The sequence below is a fragment of the Sander vitreus genome, chromosome 15 (assembly GCF_031162955.1).
Source record: "Sander vitreus isolate 19-12246 chromosome 15, sanVit1, whole genome shotgun sequence".
Classification (NCBI taxonomy): Eukaryota; Metazoa; Chordata; class Actinopteri; order Perciformes; family Percidae; genus Sander; species Sander vitreus.
This window is the reverse complement of record NC_135869.1, coordinates 7268424-7276483: the sequence shown is the minus strand read 5'-3', so window position 1 is coordinate 7276483 and position 8060 is coordinate 7268424.

Below are 8060 nucleotides of genomic sequence, written 5' to 3'. Positions count from 1 at the left end.
AGTGAAGTTGTGGTATCAGTGAAGTGAAAGTGCTAAAAAAAAAGCTGAAGATTCAATGGTATGGAGCACTGAAAGGAGTTGAAATGTCAATGAAAGCGTAGATGATGACTTGAGCCAGAAGTGTCCTGAAAACTGTTAGTGTCATTTGAAGTGTATAAACTGAACGACATGTTAGTTAAAAAAGTGTTGGCTGAAGTATATGAACTGAAAATACTGAAGAGACCATGTCAGCTGAAGCGTAGGCGCTGTGATCAGTTAAAGTTTCCAACAACAGCAACAGCAGTTGGTTTTTAATAAACAATAAAAACTGCTAGATAGCATGAACAGTGACATATGAATCAAGGCCCTGACACAACAACCCGACGGCTGACCGTTGGCAGAAAAGGCAGTTGGACTGACCAGTCGGCTCCCCGAGGTCCAAAAAGTGCCTTGGAACACACCGAAAGGGACGCCAACTTGAGCGTACGTTCTGCGCGTGCGCGAGATGTAATACAAAAAAATTAAAACCGGAAATGACAAACACATCACGTGGGTCTTTTTCTTAGAAGTGACAACATTTGGACAAGAGGCTGGAGTTTGGGAGGAGCGCTAAGCTAAACGCTAAGTTACCAGCTAACACTAGCGCTAGCTTGGTTAGCAAGGTGCATCCGTATTTCACGTTAACATATTAATTGGAATGCTAATTTCGGCTTAAAACTTTACCAGAAGAAATGAACAGCCGACTCCTTAGTGTCTTTTAGTACAACCTAATGCTCAACAAAACATTTTTAGGCGACCAAAATGTTACAATTAACTTTAATAGACTAAAGAACACATTGAGAGGGTCAAAGTTCTAAGAAGAAAACACGGACAACACTCAAAAACAAGTTCACAGCTATATAAATGTACTCAATGCAATGGTTAGCATTGCTAAGCCTTAGTCCTGAAAAACAGGTCAGCGTGTAGCCATGCTAAATGGGACCATAGTTTACAAAATGAACATCATGCTGTATTAGAGAAGACGTAAAATTACAATTGATACCATAAACAGTTTACTGGGGTAAGGAATCAATTGAGAAGTAGGGTCATTTTCTCATAGACTTCTATGCAGTCAGACTTCTTTTTGCAACCAGTGGAGTCGGCCCCTGCTGGCCATTAGAAAGAGTGCAGGTTGAAGGCACTTCCGCATTGGCTTCACTTTTCAGGCCGTCACAGTTGCACCACGCTCCCATTCAGTCATCCCAAGACACTGATCTGGTTTCAGTCCATCGATTTCTCACTCCAGTAAGGAGTTCAGGAGTCCCTCCCCCACCCCCCCATCGTGGTGTCCATTGTGCTTAAGCTGGCTCTGACCTTTAACCTTACAGCAGTAAAAACAGTACCAAATTACATGACAAACCCACCATACACAGTTAAAAAAATATATTTTAAACTAGAACACAGTTTTGGTTTTCTGAGCATGAATAACGTTAGTTAACTATTCATTTATGTTGAGGAGAGTACATCCTCAACATATGCAAAAACAGGACTGAGAGATATTTAGATGGAATAAATGTAAAAATGTATATTACACACGCTCCCCTCCCCCCACTGTAAGGGATATGACACTTTACAGACTCCATTAAGAGCTGTGCCCATCTCAGAGAGTAGAGATACCAGGATGCTGGCTAGATGAAATTAGTCCCCTTCACTTCTTAGTGTCATGGTCCGCCACTCTCTATAGCCCGCCCCCGGAAAAAAAGAAAAATCTATTTCCATTCTTTGATAGATGATTTCCTGGAGCCAGAGTGCATATTGGGAGCAGAGGCGGTCAACCAGTTACACAGAAGGTGTGAAATGACCTGGAAATTGGCTGTCTCACTGTCCTACAAACAACCTTGAAGAGTTTTTTTTTTTTGCTTTTCTTGACACTAGTGATTCCCAAGAGCAGAAGGCAGAAGGTCAATTTGAGAACTGTGATACTCATCTTCAGATGTACTTATGCTAAATTCATGCCATGGCAGCAGAATGGGAAAAGCAGGAAGATGTTCTGTTGACTTGGGATTATTCCCATAATACGTACATGTACATACTGATGAATTACAGTAATAGTCCTTCATTCTTGAAGACCTAGAGGTTTAAAGAGATGAAGAAAGTAACTGGACATACCAGTTTTTGCAAAAAACATTTGAATAACTCAAGCATTTGATTTGATTGGTTGTTTTTTCGCCTCGTCCATACACTGACATCTTACTAATATTAATCTGGATTGATGACAGTCGCTGGACCCATGTGTGTTGCCGTTGTCTTCGAGCTACAGTAGCAAGCTACACCCTGAAAATAGCAAGTTTTGAAGAAGATAGAGAATATATGTTTACAGCATTTCCTCTCTAACTGGCAAGTTTTGAGAGCGACTGGCAGGGATTTGCTAAAGACAAAATACACACGGCGATACACTGGTAAGAGCAAATTACGTTTAACCATGTATCCAGCCAATTTAAATAGCTCATGTTATATAAGATATTTAAACTGCAGGAAATCTCCAACTTTATGTGTTCTGGGTCTTCTACCGGACGACATAGTTTTGAATGAATGGAAGAGATTATGGGTTTGTCTGGCCACAATAACAGGGTGTAGAATAATATTAAGACACTGGAAAATGACTAGCCCATGTTGTTTTAAGGAATGGATTGAATGGATGATGACACAAATGGCTACATTTGAATGTGTTACATACAGAGTAATGGGGAAAGAAGATATTTTAAGAAGAGTGTGGGACTCCTTTTTGGATGTAATAGAAGAAATCAGGCTGTCTGATTTTTTTTTTTTTTTACTGGCACCTGGTATTATAGATTGGTAGGCTTGGTAACTGGTTCTATCAAGGCATGTTTCTTCTTTGTTTATTATTGTTTATCATTGTAATGTTCGTTCTGTGTTGTCCACAGCTGTGTCTCATTTTGAAATTGTATTGAATGGCTGACAGGTGCAGCCTGGGATAATTTAATCGAAGAGGGAAAGTATTTGTGTAGTAGTCTGATTTCTATTATTATCGTTAAAGGGATGCTGTGTTATTCAAAAAAATGTTGGGGACAAGGAGCATAATCTGTTGTCCTTTCAAAATATCAATAAAAAATAAATACTCACGTTACTGTATTGTGTGAACAGTTAACTTCATTTAATATTGTTTGTGGCAGTACAATACAGTACTGTGGAGTAAGGTCTGGCTATGCGAGACTAAACTAATATTGACAGTCTGTTTTATACTGTTGTTCAGCCCCAGTTGCCCTTGGCGATAAAGAGAAATATCTTTTGTACTGAAGTCTGGTACAGCATGGCAGCAGCTGCTGAACAAGGATGTTGCTACTTTTAAAAGACATTTAAAATAGCAATGATAGAATCGCGAATGAAATATAATTATACAGTAAATAGACTCTTAAAGAGGAATTCGCTTCAAAAGCGGGAGTGAATCCAAAAATCTTGCTTCTGTATGGTGCATGTGCAGTTTTGCATAAGAGCATTCAGACTCGTTCAGCGTGCAACCTCTGAGCCTAAGAATAATACACTCATGAGCACACACCCAGAGGCTGATGGGAATGTCATTAGATTAGATAAAAAGTCAGGGGTAGTTAAAATATTTTAGTCCGGACCAAAGTTGTGGATCAACTGACCAACGGACAAAATATTGATTAGTGCAGCTTCAAGATTTGTCTGCGCTAGCTATACCTCTTGACTTCATTTAAGGCCGTCTCTGAAACACACAGGCCACCCTGCAGTTTCCACAGAGAAGGCTCTGGAAACACCTTCTGTCTTTAGACAAGCTGTTTCTAATCCAGGAAGTGTCCACACTCTCACCCATTAATCTAATGTCATATCTGGTGTGACATATTGGATGAACAGTCAGAGCCAGTAAAGAGGGTCTGGATTAGATTAGATCACAGCTCTTTGTGTAAATGCGCACGCTGCTGTGAGATTACATACTATGTCCCTCTCTATGTGTGTGTGTATGCGTGTGTTTTGGGATTAGACGTCATTCAGCAGATTACTGATGTTCCATTAGAAAAAAGTCTGCTGGTTTAGTAAAACCAGTTTATTGAACACACTGGTGATTACTGTAGGACCTTTACAGACAGTGACACCAGACACACACACACACACACACACACACACACACACACACACACACACACACACACACACACACACACACACACACACACACACTAACATACACACACAATGATTATACAAGAGGAGTAGACAGATAGAAAGCTATCTGAGACTTTCATGTCTGTACTGTAATTGAAGAGCTACAGCCAGCAGCCAGTTAATTTAGCTTAGCATAAAGACAGGGAAACAGCTAGCCTGGTTCTGTCCAAAGGTAACAAAATCCACCTACCAGCTCACTAATTATGTTATATCTCGTTTTTTGTTACCTTTGAACAGAGCCAGGCTAGTGTTTCCCCCTGTTTCCAGTCTTTATGCAAAGTATAAGATAACTAGACGGCGCCACTACTATAAATATGAGTCGTAATTGTTGCTTATATAACAAACGACTTATATGGGCTAGTATTACCTTTTGTATTTAAAAAAATGTGAAACTATGTCTTTAAGCAACTGAGAAAAATCCTTGGATTGTGGTGGCACCTGGATTGTGGCTGCGGCTGTGGTCCTGCTCCAAGCCCACTGCTACTACATTTATTATAATTTTTCATAGTTTTATTATCCTACTGTTACTATAATTGCCACAGTTCATCATGTCATTCCATTATACCTACTGCTATAACTGTTATGAGTCATATTTCTAAAATTGTTATAGTTACAGTAGGTATTATTACTCTCTCTCTCTCTCTCTCTCTCTCTCTCTCTCTCTCTCTCTCTCTCTCTCTCTCTCTCGCTCGCTCTTCCCCAACCGAGGGCTTGGGGGGCGAGGCAGAAATCTAGTCCTAGAGCTGAGGTGTGGCGGGGACGGTTTATCTCGCCCCCGCCACGCTCCCTAGGGTGAAATGTGTCACCACACCTGATCTTAACAGCAGGTATGAACTACAGTATCATTAGGGATATCAAGGTTTCTACTTAATTGTTGATTACTGTCATTATTGGTTTATTTTTCCTTTTTGGAAAACATTCCTCTGATTTCTCTTCAAATGAAGTCAGTCATTGTTGCATAAATCTGCAGAATATTCAGTATTGCTTTGATCAAATCTTCAGCATGGTTCACTAAAACTTCCCAATAAAAGTTCCCCATCACTGTTTCATTTTCTCTCTCTCGCTAGTGTGACTGGAAGATTCAATTGCCAATATCTGTGCGTATGTGAGATGGAGCATATTTAAAACGCACGCAGATGGGGCAGCACTGGTGATGTGAGTACCAGCAGTACTTAGAGACAGGGTCTTATTCAGCGCTGATTATTAATTCATGATGCACATCTCAGATGGAACCTTAGATCAGAAACCTCAGCCTTAAGCGTGAATTCTACTGGACGCAGCCCAGCTGGCGCATACAAATGTGACGTCATGGGATCGCTGTGACTATTTATACCCGCGCTGGTGCTCGCGACACTAGTTGCAGTCTTCTCCTGAACAGCGGTGGCGCTAATGAGCAAAGGCTACTGACGTTGCTCTTTCTACGGACTACAAGAAGAAGAAAAAAGAACAACAGCAGAACTGGCTGCAGCATTGCCTTCAATGCTTCGATTTGATTGGATGATCTACTTCGTCGATCAAGCCTTTCATTCACCATAAAAGAACTCAACCCAGTAAGGTTACCAGAGAGACTTGCAGTCACTCTGAGAGTCCTGGCATCCGGTTGTCGGCGAACCCGTTCAGGCCTCCTGTTTCCGCTTTGTCGCACGCCGCTGGAAAAAAAAAGAGCCGTGCACGACAGCTGGGCACGCGCCATAAATCGGCGCGCTACCTTGGATGCGTCCAGTATAATTCTCACTTTACATTGATGAAAAAAGTGAAACTGAACAATAATTTCATAAATAGATAGATAGATAGATAGATAGATAGATAGATAGATAGATAGATAGATAGATAGATAGATAGATAGATAGATAGACATGAAAAAAAGTAGGGAGTACAGGGTGGGAAAGAGAAGAGAAAAGAAAAGAGAGAGGGGTTCATTTGTACCAGTGAATTACTAAGAGAGGAGTGTGTTTCTTCTGTTTCTAAAAACATCCACTCTTCCAGACCATGGCCCGTAAAGGGAATATTCCATTTCAGCTTTAAGCCTGTCTCATCTTTCCTCTCTCCACTCAAACTCTGATCTCCTCTGACCTTATATGTGCCAACACTCAAAGAAGTTTTCATCTCAACAAATCTACAAAAAAACTTTTCTACTTTGATTAGTTGGACAGAGTTCATATATTTTCCCCATCTGTTTGTTTGTAAGTCTGTCTCTTTGTCAAATCCCAATGAAGGGATAGTGAACAATCAATTGACTTAGGTGACTGTTTCACAGAATAGCCAGCTGTTAATATGACTACAATATGAAAATGAAACCTTTATGGTTTGAACCCCCCCCCCCCCCTGCTGCTTCCATCATCCCGCTCCTCTCATCCGACCCCACCACCACCCATCACCCCCACCCTTCCTCTATCGTGTGCCTGGCTGTCTCTCTGTAATCCAGTGTGTCTCTTTGTGGCAGTACAGCATGTGGCTCAGCTGCACTTTGGCCCCTAATGGACCCAGTCAATGGGGAGAATTGCCACCCTGTTGTCTGTATCAAGGTCAAGTGTGTGCATATAAGCGTGTGTGTGTTTGTTTGGTCGGTATATTTGGTGGTATTCTTCAATTGTATTCTTTGTTTGCATGTGGGTTTGCTGGCAGAGTCATGCATTTCTGTGGAAAGATATCTATGTAAGGGTGCAACTAATATTAGTTGTAGTAAGTAGTTGTAATTTTTAACTCTGGTTAAATTAACTTGTGCTTTTGTTTATCTTACATTGTTTGTGTACTGTTACAATATATAAGTGTGTGCGTTTGTGATTGCGTATAATTCTGTATCATCAAAGATTTTGAGTGTGTGCAGTGTGTTTGACCCGGTTCCTTGCTCTCCATTTTCAAAGGGAAACAAGACAGACACAACAAGTCTGCCATGCTAGCAACTACAGTATGTGATACTGTACATCATCATGCTAACAAGGTTACAATGACAATGTTAACACAATGATATTTAGCAGGTAGAATGTTTGCCATATTTGCCATCTTAGCTTAGCCTGTTAGCATGCTAACATTTGCCGCTGACCACTAAACAAAAAGTACAGCTGAGACGGATGGGAATGTCATTAGTTTTTCAGTATAATGTTAGACATTTTTTGTAAACCGAAGACACAGTTACAAACATTTTAAAGGGGACTGATTATGCTAATTTTTAGGTTCGTACTTGTATTTTGGGTTTCCACTAGTACATGTTAACATGCTAAAAAAACTGTATTTTTCTTATACTGTCTGAGACACTCTGTTGTAGCGTCTTTCTCTTTAAGTCCCCCTCCCGAAAAAGACCAGTTTGCTCTGATTGGTCAGCTTTCCAGAGCCTTCCGCATCCTGTATTGCCAACTTGGCAACTTTCTTGCTAGATCTAGCAACCTTTTCCGACTTTAAAAAAAAAAAAAAACGACTTTAGACCATCAGGGGAAAAGATATATTATATTGTAATGTTTTCCCATGCATGCTAATCAGAGTAATCACAATCCACACCTCTTCAGCCAACAGCACGGGTCTCTCTCCTCCCTTCAGCCATGAGCAGCAGGCACTCAGCTGACACAACCACTAAGCATCATGCAAATGATACGTGCAGACGTCAGCAATATGCAAATGAGTGTATGGCGTGATCTGGCGACCTTAACCACTACTAGCACTACTACTTTCATAAGAAAAGAGTTGGCAACACTGTCCGCATCTGTGCTCTTGCTGTCTGTCATTGCAGCCGGGGAACTGACTGTAACTGACTAACGTTACAGCAGCATTTTCTACTGTGAAAAATCACCAAAAAAGGCTTCTTAATCAAAAACTAAATAACCAGACATGTTCAAGCAGGAATGTGATCTGAAATTGGAGAGAAATTAACAACACTGGCAGCCAAGATAACAGCTTTCTCT